Genomic DNA, 12,266 nt, shown 5'->3' with positions numbered 1-12,266 from the left:
ATCCTCGGTGACTGCAGCCATGAAGGCTGTGGCCAAGGAGGTATTTCTATGCAAATCACTTGAGTTCATATTCAACAATCTGCTGGAGAAGTTTAACTGATGTTGCATTTAAAGATGAGTCTATGGAATTCACACTTTGGGAAACAATCTGAGAACTGAAACACAGCCATCCGTCTAATTTCACATTTGTCTGAATTGTGCAATGCCATTGTTTACAAAAATTCATAGATTGAGTAAAAGTGTGCATAAAATTAATATATTAGTGAAAATAGCATACAAAATACAAAAAATGCATTATATTAGTAAAAATTGCTTGCAAAAATGTGTACATTAGTCGAAAACGCATATAGAAATGTGTTTATTAGGAAAAATTCACATTAAAATGCTGATGAATTTTCATGTAATTTAAAATTGTGAATTGCTGCAGAAATGTGGAGATGCGAATTTAAGATTGGACAAGAGAGAAACTGAGAGTACCAAAATAGGCATTCATCCCTATGCTTGACCCTATTGAGCCTTCCCTAGCATAGCGGGGGGGGGGGGGGCGACTCCTTGGTCAGGAGTGTTGATGATGGTTTCTGTCCCAACTCTTGGTTATTCACATGTAAAGCCCTGAACAACTCAGAACCAGGTTTCTTGAGTCCCTGTGTAGACCTGTAAGGTCACTTAGATCACCTGGCAAAATCCTATACATGGCACCAAACCCTACAGAATACCATAGGCCAGAAAACCTGTGTTATGGAATGCCCATCTATATGGAGAGCAGTAGCTATCAGTTGCTTCATATTTCTTGTGAAGATATCTCTTTTTGCCCAGGCTTCCCCGGTCCATAAAATTAGCCTCGGTTTTATTTGTCTCAATCCTTCAAATTCCTTTCTTATGTGTTTTTATATGATTTCATATGACAGTTTTATTGTTTTTAGTTTGTACTTTTGTTTCTAATGATATTGTTTGTTTTGCACACATTTAGAGATTTTTAAAATGTTTAGCAGTTTACAAGTGCTTTTTAAAATGAATATTCAGAGTTGCCATGGCACCACTGCATGGGTGACAATAACTGTAGGCAGTGAATTGAGGAACAGAGGGATCAGATCTCTCCTCCACATACAATAGAAATCAAGACAAGGATTCCAAAAAACTGTCCTGATGGGCCAGATTTGGTATGGGATTTTTATACTGGGGCAGTACTTTGATGTGGGAAGGTCAAATGAATGTAAAACTGCAGTTTTATTACTTAAGTGCATTTCAGTACCCAGAGTTCCATTTGTGTAATGCCAGTATAATCCACCAGTGTAAATAAGAAGACCACAATATGGCTGCTAGATGGTAAGAAAGTAAGAAAAGGAATAGGAGCTGCCTAATATGTTGATTTTACTAATGCACATTGTGTGGTATAAAAACTAGCTTCTTTAACTAATTCACGACAAACTTTCATTTACAAATCCTAACACTATACATAGCAGCATGCTCCCAGGTGATGTTTTAGGAGTAAATTGGTCATTTCTACTGTGAACACAAAAAGAAAGCAGATAATGTTTTTCAGGAAGTAAAACAACATTCTTTCATAAGGTTTTCTGTCTAACTACAGCTAGATAAGGGTCTAGTTCTGTAGGGCTTTACTGGTGAATTGACACACTGGTGGTGCTGCTGGCCTAAGGAGCATAGTGGTGCTGTAGGGAGACCACTTGCCCCCTTGTATTGACCCCTGAATCATGATCCAACACTAAGAGTTGGTACAACAACCTCCTCCTGACCATAACTCACTGTTTCCCTCTTCTATGCTAGGCAACACCACTGAATAGCTCAGTTGGTTAGAGTGTGGGGCTATTGATAATACGAAGGTGGTAGGTTCAATCCCCATATGGGACAGCATTGCAGGGCATTGGCCTAGATGACCCTCAGGGTCCCTTCCAACTCTACAATTCTATCATTCTATGATTCAAGGGTCTAAGGAGTAATACAATAAAAAATGCAGAAGTTACAGGCTTTCCTTGTTTCACCATCTGAGGGCTGACAACAGTAGCAAAATCAGAGTTTCTATTCTTTTGTTGTAAAGGACAAGTGTTGCACATGGGAGAAGGGAAGCATACATTTTCTCCATGGACAGCATAAAACAGGGGTTGGCTAAGGACATCACCTCTGCTTCTAGTTAGGGTGTGGGCAAGGCAGGAACCGCAGCTAACACAATAGCCAATTGTACTCCATTGGATCCGGTTGCCCTGTTATTTGATTAACATCACTAAAGTACTGTTCAATGGATTTTTATCATTCAATATGAGCAGTGTTTTTTAGATTGCAGTTTCAAGGTTTTATAGATTACCACAGAGTATATTAGTCTACTGTTGTTTTTGCCTGCAACAAAGAGGCTTGTAGCACCTGAGAGATTAATACATTGATTGTGGAATAAGATTTCATGGTCCAGAATCTACTTCATTAGACACAAAAATTGTATAGGTTATCAATTTTGAACAGCAAGGTAAGGAAACCGACCCACAGAATTCATCATATTGTTTTGAGTCATATACAATGCATTGCTTTGGGCTTGCCATAATTAAAATAACATTTTAGCATTAGGCTGCTTTCTGTGCAAAGTCATACTGAATCTCCCACCTACCTGCAGGGTAGGAAGAGACAAGCTGAGTGACTCCATTTTAGTGAAATCAGTGTGTGCCAGGAGAGCTGGACATAAATCAGTAATTCTGGAGAAAGATGACTGAGAGACTACAAGAAAGACATAATTTGAGCATTGCAGGAACTGATTTGGCTGTGCTGCGAATTTGCTTCTTTGTTTTCATAACTCCTGCTCAACCAGTGCATTTATAAAGTGATTCTCCCTTAGACACCATAGACTTCCAGCATTCTATTTTCTGAAATAGAACTTGTCTGTAGTAGCTGCCCTGCATCAGCTTTCCAGGTCTCTATATATTGGGTGTGATCCAACAATTGCCTTACTCAAAGTTAGACCCACTAAAATCAATTGACTTAAGTAATTTGAGTTCATAGGTTTCAATATGTCTGCTTTAAGAACAACTAATGTTGGCTCTCACCCAATAGTTTTTCAGTTTTTTTGCTACAGCTTTGAGTCTTCATCCGACAATTCTGTATTAAGCTTGCTGTATAAATAGGGAGATGTCGGCTAAATCTTTAAAAATACCTTAAAACAATTTTTGGTGATGTGAATCTTACAAGAATTTTGTCTTTCTCATGTTCCACATTGCTTGCCTTGTACTTGCAGGTGCAATCTATGCATGCCTGTTGATTAGTTCAGAGGCTGAAGCAATGCAGAACAAACTTCCAACAGTCCACATGAAATTTTTCTTTGGGTTGGGCTTTCAGTCTGGTTTTAGGCTCTCTAAACACATTGGGAAAATGTAATCATTATCCGTTAAGTGCCTTTCCCATGAAAAGCCATCTGTGAGACAATGGCATGTCTCCCACAGCAAAGCAGCACTTTTTGTAGTTGAACAGAAATGGAAAAGAAATGGGGAAGGAATTATGGATATCATTGAGGGAAAAGGGTGTGTAACATTTTGTATATGTGCATGCTGTGCTAATAGCAAATTAGAGTTCTTTGAGAAAGTAAGCAATTTAAATATCACATTGGGTGCTACCTTCTGCAACTTATATCAATCTTCTAGAATTTTCTAGAAGCCTGCTGACGTATTGCTGATGTTAAAGCACAGCATGGAATCATACAAGGACTTAGTATTTATTATTTTATTAAAAACCATTCACACATCACCTATCGTATAGATTAAGATAGCTTGATAGAGAAAATATGGAATTCTCTCATTCTCTTTCCCTGTAAATTTTCTTAGGGAATTAATTTTCAGGTGTCCTGGTGCTAAACCAATACATTTTAGTACTCATTCAAGATCCACTGTACCCAAGGTCTCATCTGTGGTATCTCCCAAACTCATACACATCAATCAAAATGTCTGCTAGAGCCCCTTTCCAGCAGAGACTGTCCATGAAGTATTTCATACATTTAATAGAGTTTTAAACATCCCTTTAGTGCATTGGTTAAAATGGGAAAGTGTAACAATGTGGTGTTCAGAAGTCATTTAAACAGATGAAATAATTTGTGGAGCATCTCTCATGGAAAGGGGCCTCCCTTTATCAGCTATCCTGTTTCCTTGACCCCAACATACATTATGGATGGTCCTGTAGAAGCCCCTGTGATTATATCCAAGTTGGTCCCTTCTCAGGGGGACTTTTAAGAGTTGTCTCCAATGATGTTGAAATGAAAAACCAAGGATGTGCCAATGTGCACACAGAAGGTGCTCGCCAAATCTTAGCTACACTCTCCTGGTCCTAGTTGTGGCATTGTCTCTAATGATCCCTGGTGACAAATACTAATGGAAATCACTGATTTGATACATAAATGAAGCACATATATAGAAGCATATATAGAAGCTACAGAGATAGCTAATTCTCTAAATTCCTCTCATTAATTAATGACCACTACAGGCAGCACCTTAATCTTACTTATTAGTATGGCACCGACATCTAGTTTTATTTTGTAACTTAACGGCCGTTCCAAATGATAATTCGTAATACGGAACCTTTGAAAGCAAGATGAGAGTAGCTGGAGGGTCTTTGAAATGTCAGCCATCAGATACCAAGTGAAGGAACAGATGCTGTTGTAAGGGATATGGAGAATGGAAAAGACGAAGGCTATATTAACCCTGCTCTGCTAGGGTACAATCGGAGCCTTTGTTCAGCTGGAACTTGCAGAAATTCAGCTCTGGCACCTCTCAGGTGGGCACCATTGCTATTATAAGAGATCAAGGGAGGCGTTCATGGTGAGTTCCGGCACCCCTTTTTCTAGAAAAAATAGCACTGTGTACAATGGTGTTTTCCTACTGAGTCATATGCTCGCATTCCTTGTTTCCACGTGCAATTCAAATGAGCAAATGCCTCACATCTCATCAGCTTTCTTGTTTTTATAAGTCTATCAAATGCACAAATGGAATGCAATGTCTTAGCTTGCACAACAGCTCAGTAATTCCTGTGGTGTTCAGAGAATATATGGACCTCTGTAGAGGCTTGAGGGAACAACCAATCAGCTTCTGAGAACATCAGAGCCCCAAACGTGCTGTGCACATATAACTTGTGCCTGAGTGACTTGTGTCATGAACTTCAGTAGAGATGATATGTTCAGTTCCACATGCCTTTGCTTACAGTAGGCAACTTATCAAGAAGTTCATATGGGAGCTATACGGAAAGGGAGCTCCATGGATCCCTAGGAGGGTCTGCTTCTGCAAGTGCTTGTTAGCTAAGAGCACAAATATTCTTGCCTTGGTGCTTGGTGCAAGAAAATTTTAGTTTTTGTATTGGAGGATGGGATTCCCTTCCCTTTACAATCTCTTGGAAAGTGCTGAAATGCCATTGAGTACTGAATAATAGGATGACCTCCAGAGTGAATCCACATATCTGTTCACTGGCAGCTAGTTTAGCACATAAATAAAAAGCTAGCAGGTATTTATTGTACAGTACTGACAAAATGCATTCATGCCCAAAAATTCTTGTCTGAGCACTTGAGGTGGATTTGTCATTTCACGATGGGATGTGTAAATGGCGAGGTCAGTTACCTTTCTATTGGTACAGGTCTACATAAATATTTTGAGCACAACAGAACCTCCAGCAGAAGGAAAAGTCACTTGTAGCAGAAAAACAAAAGCTTGCGGTTTGAAGAACAAGGGCATACAGAGAATGGTATTGAACTGTGTACATAAGTCCTACTTCCACAATGGGATTTTTGTTGCCTCTTTTATTGAGATGTGTGATTCCATCTGTAATGGAGCTACAGACAATTTTCTAGCATAGGAAGGGTTAGTGCTGCAAACTTCCTCTTCTTTCTGAATTCGAGTATTATCAATGGTTTAAACACCAGAATGGATAACTTTTCTAGAGGACTGCATGGAAATATGTGAGAAAATAGTGCAGCTAATTTGCATATCTTATTCACATGTTATTCATGAGTAAGACATGTCTCTCCTCCCATGCAGTTCACACAGTTCACAAAACATGTTCATGTATGATATGAACATTATATGTATCATATATAACTTGATACCCAACTGATATCCAGCTTAAGAGGTCAGATCTCCTTAGCCTCACCAGTAGTTATGCATAACCCAACTTCAAAGCAATCCCAGGACCAGATGACATGTTAGGACTCCAATACCTTTCACACTTACTTGAAATAAGTTCTAATGAACTCAGTCGGACATTATTCAGTGAATCAGAGTAGACCTGCACAGGATTGCACTGTAAGGCACTTAACAAGCTCCGGCACAATTTGCTCTTTTTTCTTTTAAGATGAGAATGGGAGATGAGCATAAGATGACAAAGAGGCCAAAAGTGACACTTGTATTCAACAAATAGCTCCCCCAAATATATTGAAACTAGCCACTGAAGTCCCACAGGAAATGATGGGCATAACTTCAAGTAGAAATGGAGGGAGCTGTCATTTTCTTTTAGATTCAATACTCTGTTCTTAAGTTCCCAGATTCCAATTCTTAAGGACTTCAGGAAAAACTACTTAAGTAATGATACAGTATCATTAGGGATCGGTTTCTCTTTTTTTTCCAATCTTCAATTCAGTTCTTCACATTTCCACATCTGGTTGTGATTTTTTTTTTTTTAAGTTGTCATGAAAATTCATCAGCATTTTAATGGAATTTCTCCATACCCAGTTGTGTATACAATTTCCCATAATACACATATAGTATTCTGGAAAGCTATTTAATACACTTTTTATGTTATTTTGACTAATATATGCATTTATATGGACACTTTATGCATATTTTGTACATATCACTCAGCTAGAGAACCGCACTGCAAAGACAGAAGTAGGGATATATGAAGATGGCTGTGTTTTGCTTCACATCTTGTTTCAGAAAGTGTGAACTAGTTAGGTTTGCCTTTAAATGAAAACTGAATCAAATTTATCCCCCATCCCTATTTATCATATGTGATTTCTGCCATCTACAAAAATGATTTTCTACAAACAAGTTCAAATGGAACAGCAAGAATGCAAAACTTTTTCTGTGTGAATTAGATGCCACTTCATCAGAGACATTTCATGAAGTGGACTCCAGTCCACAAAAGCTTACACTAAAATAAATTTGTCAGTCTTTAAGACATTTTGCTGTTTATGGTAACATATATATTCCATATAACATTGATAGATACAAAACAGCAAATAGTGTGGGAGGTCTTCCACTAATTTGACTTCATCTGTTTTGAAGGCCATCTGCCATGATTACCCTTATTAAACCTTTATTACATGGTCTGAAACTGAATAACTGTGAATAGCTCATCAGGAAAGAAATAGTCCATCCACAATGCCTTTCCATGGGCCTGAAATCTTATGACTGAAAGAAGGTGGCTGTTTCTCAGCAGCACACAGTTCATTCAACAGAGCTCCCAATCCTCGCTTGTTCCTATCTATATTGGAAAAAAATTGCTCTTCAGAAAAAAGAGAAGGTGGAACTGAGGTCCAAGAAAGCTATTATCACTTTCCTTCCAAGAAAAATGTGAGTTTCTCTGTACTGACCTACTGTTTTCTTCCATTCTATCCGTACGGTTCAAACATCTTGTTATTTTATTCTCCCTCCCCTTGTTGCTGTAGAAAGGTTTAGTGATTTTTTCTTTTACACTTTCATATAGATGCTGATATTATTTATCCAGCCATGTAAAGATAAAGGTCTGCAGCCACTGACCTGATGTACAAACTCTGATAGCCATGATGTATCAGCTTGCAGCAAAAGGACATGACTAGCCCCCTGGGTCATCTTATTCTCCCCCCTCTCTCTGCAGCACTCTCTTTTTAACCGACTGGAGCTCTTTTTTGAGCATTTCGATACCTGTGTCACACAGTATATTTTATGTTAATTTTATTATTTTAAATCTACAAAGCCAGGAAATTTATGAGGCCATGGGCATGCATTTGAATTAATTTGTGCACATAAGAATTTTCATGTATTCAACAGCTACTGGTATAGTACCTGTGCATCAACTCAGCTACAAAGGTCTAAGGAAACTAGTGTCGAGTGCGCTGTCCCATGTTCACTACAGATTAACTCTGAAGTATTCCACGTCTTAAAAAAAATTATATGGATCTTAGATCATTTCTTAGAGCGAACCCAAAGGCTTTGGAAAATCCCCCTGCCCATTCCCATCAGTTCTTGACATTTCAGAAGCCCTCCCATCCAGTCCAATGCCTTCAAAATACACTTCCCTTGTTCCTTTCTTACCTTTCATGCAGCTGGAGAAGACCAGGATATTTTCCCCTTCTCTTTCTCCTTCTTGATGCTCTGGGTGACGGAGCTTCATGGCACAAACATACATGTGTGATGCAGTTTGTACAAGGTTTCTTGCAATTGAAGGGGATAGCTTTTGCAGAAATGAGGGGTGGTAAAAATAGGTGTGTATGAGTATGGGGCTGGGTGGGAGGCAGACAAGGCTTCTTCTCTGGCTCAGATTCTAGTTTGAGCTGGAGAATAATCTTAGGGCTTCGTTCAACTCCAGACTGGTGCTGCAATCCTGCTTCACGCCTTGTGCTGGGATCGGAAACAGCCAGTGGTGTTGCTGTGCTGCTGGAGCTCTAGGAAACTGTTGTGTTGCACAGTGTCCCATTCAAAAGGAAGAGACAAAAAGATTGATGTACTTCATGCTGCATAAGGCTGAGGCCGAAGCATCCCTCCAGTTCCGTTGCAATGTTGTGCCAATGGTTTATCACAGCAAGGTAGTTTTAGCTCTGGTGTGCAAGATGTTATGGAGGTCTCGAACTAGATTGGGATTTTGTCAGGAGGGGAGGAAGCACCAAAGACATTCTTATTTAGACAAGCCTACTCAGATGTTTAAAGGGATGCGGGTGGCGCTGTGGGTTAAACCACAGAGCCTAGGACATGCCGATCAGAAGGTCGGAGGTTCGAATTCCCACAACGGGGTGAGCTCCCGTTGCTCGGTCCCGGCTCCTGCCCACATAGCAGTTCGTGTGTTTTTTTAAATTTGACCAGATTTCTAAATCTTTTTTCACTTCAGTCCAACATTTTTCATAATTGTCTTTAAATAGATTCCCATTTTTAGCTGTCATGTTAATCCCCAGGTATTTCACTTTCTTAACCACTGTTAAACCTGTCTCATTCTGAAACCTCTCTCTCTCGATCGCTGTTAAATTTTTCTCTAAGACCTTTGTTTTTAACTTATTCAGTTTAAATCCTGCAACCTGACCAAATTCTTGAATCAGTTCCAAAACTCTTTTGGTACTAGATTCTGGCTCCTGTAATGTCAATACTAAGTCATCTGCATATGCTCTCAATTTGTACTGTTTAGCTCCGACTTGTATACCTTTAACCAATTGGTCCCTTCTAATCATACTCAGCAGGACCTCCAGGACTGATATAAAAAGCAATGGGGAGATTGGGCAACCTTGTCGTGTCCCTTTTTCTATCTTAAATTCCTCCGTCACCACGTTATTAACAATTAATTTAGCCTTTTGTTCTGAGTAAATTGCACTTATACCGTTTCCAAAGCCTTGACCTACCCCCATCCCCTGTAGACCCACATAGCAGTTCGAAAGCGCATCAAAGTGCAAGTAGATAAATAGGTACTGCCCTGGTGAGAAGGTAAACGGCGTTTCTGTGCGCTGCTCTGGTTCACCAGAAGCGGCTTAGTCATGCTTAGTTTCATGACCCGGAAGCTGTACGCCTGCTCCCTTGGCCAATAAAGCGAGATGAGCGCCGCAACCCCAGTCAGCCACGACTGGACCTAATGGTCAGGGGTCCCTTTACCTTTACCTTTACTCAGATGTTTAGAAAGCTTGTAGGGGTTTTAATTTGCTTTAGTCTGTTTTACTGCAGTTTTAACCCACTGTGTATTTTACATTATGGTTGCAAATGTTTTAGTGATAATTTTATATTTTTATCTTTTTTTGTAAACTGCTTTGAGGTTTTTTTTAAAAAAACAATCAAGCAATATGTAAATTTTATGAAATAGATAAACAAATAAACAATAAATAGCAAGCATGGGCAGTGATTCCAATCAGAGCCTCAGCACAGCAATGGGTGAAAGACTTCCTCTGATCTGTCTCTGGCTACGGTACTGATCTAGGTCCCCAGCCCTGAAAGAATCAGCTATTCACGGTTTGTTTTTGTTTTTTAAAAAAGTCTCATGCCAGGGCTATACATGTGACAAATGTCACATCACATTCTCAAACGTGTCTTTTTCTTTTTCTTTATTTTTTTTTTAAAAATTGATTCCAACATACAAATCAGCCAACCAATAAAATATGAAAAAATAAAAATGAGTTACCTCATGTAATAATGAACAGAAGGTGATGTGTTTAACATACTTTCCTTCTGTTGTAAGATCTGGCAACTTGGAGATTTTCAGTATGCTTCATCATAATATTACAATTTGTTCTAAATCTCTGTTCTGTAATCTGGGGAAAGGCTTTGAAAAATGTTGCTGTATAGATCCCTGATTTATGTATGAAATAAAACCATACTGCACTATATAAAAATCAAATATTTTAGCTTTATCTTCAGCTAGTTTAAGTTGGTAAGTCCATTTTTCCTGCCATGGCCACTTGCCACAGTTTGCTGTGCCAAGAATTCAATGTCAAACATTCTGCAGTTTTCCACTTTTAAGTTATTACCCTGCCAGGAGCCATCAAATTAAATACTATTAGTTCCATAAATACCATTTCATCATGTTGTTCTTCCCAGATTGTTAAAATACCCAATGCTAGTGTGACATATATGTGTAATGTTTGCCATTTCCACCAATATCACATTCAAAAACTGTAGTACAACAGGATATGACCAACACAAATGTATATATGTATTTTGTTGGTTGCAATTTCTCCAAATATTTTTGTTATTTGTATGCCTGCCAGATATGCCAGCATTTTGTACCATCAGTGTAACACTTTTAAGGAATTCTCCCTAAGGATCTTACATAGTTTTCTTTGATTCATCCATATTTTGTTCTATTGTTACCTGTCAGGGAACTGCCATCAGAGCTAGAGGTGGAGGGAAGGCTCCAGAGGGATGCAGGAGATGGTCCCAGTAGGGAGAGAGGCAGCCCATCTGCTGGCGAAGGAAATCAGCGTAACACCAGTGGAGAAGGGGGGCAGATGGGGGGATTGGAGAGGAGGCTCCAAGACTCCTCGCCGGAGACCAGCGGAGAGAGTACGGGTACTCCACTGCCCACACCCTCCCTGCGCAGAAGACTTCCACGCAGGGAGAGTAGGAGGAGACTTGGCGTCAAACAACTTTTATGCTGGAAAAGGTTCAAGAAACGCCCACTGACGGATTCTGCCAGCAACTGAGACAGTCACGATGCTGGAGGCTGTTCAGTCAGAAAGGGTTTAACCAGGTAACCTCGCCAGCAGTGGCGGCAACTTACGCACGAGCAACCCCTAAATCCATTACATTACCCTAATAGCAACCCGTATTTTTAATCCACTTGCTAATCTTATATCTATTTCAATAAGATGTAAATAAATTTTGGGAATGATTTCTTTTGTATTGGTGATTGGTTCCAAAAGCACCTATTCAAATTTTGTCATGTTTCTAAGTGTCTTATTCTGGTTAACTTTGTCAATATATTCTTGAGAAAACAAGGAAAACTGACTAATATTTTCTGACAGGAGAGAGAAAGGAACCTCCTATTTGTAATTTAAGGACCATTGCACAAGGATAATTTTAATCTACATTTTTCTTCTCAGGAACTACCTCCAGTGTGATGAACTCTAGAGCTGATCCCAGGCTCTCAGCTTAGCCTCATAATAGCCATGGTATGCCTAGACATGCTAAATGAAGAAAAAGGTTCACAAGGATCTCCTATATACCCTTTAAGTTTTCAATAACATTCAGGTTACAGACTGTATTTCAGTTGCTTGGGGGAGCAGCTACTAACACTGTCGTATCTTCAGGCAGTTCCTAAGAAATGACTTGCACACTTTATAGCACATAAAGCAAGCTTCTTCAAATATGAAAGGAGGAGGTTGGAATGATGCAGATCCCCAAAACCATAAGACTGGAACAAGCAACCCAAGAACTAAGAAAATGGCTTCAGGATCTGAGAAAAGCTGTGCGAGGGAGATCATGGGGATAGAAGGCTTCTAATGGTTGATATGGTAAGATGACCCATGCATTTGTATAAAATGTAAGGCAATGGAGTAAGAATAGCATTACTTGTTTGTGGTTAAATAGGTCAAGGGAACAACTTCAGTTCTCCTACATGAAATA

This window comes from Podarcis liolepis (assembly GCF_965112155.1).
Source record: "Podarcis liolepis genome assembly, chromosome: 11".
Lineage (NCBI taxonomy): Eukaryota > Metazoa > Chordata > Lepidosauria > Squamata > Lacertidae > Podarcis > Podarcis liolepis.
Note: the sequence above shows the minus strand (reverse complement) of the source record.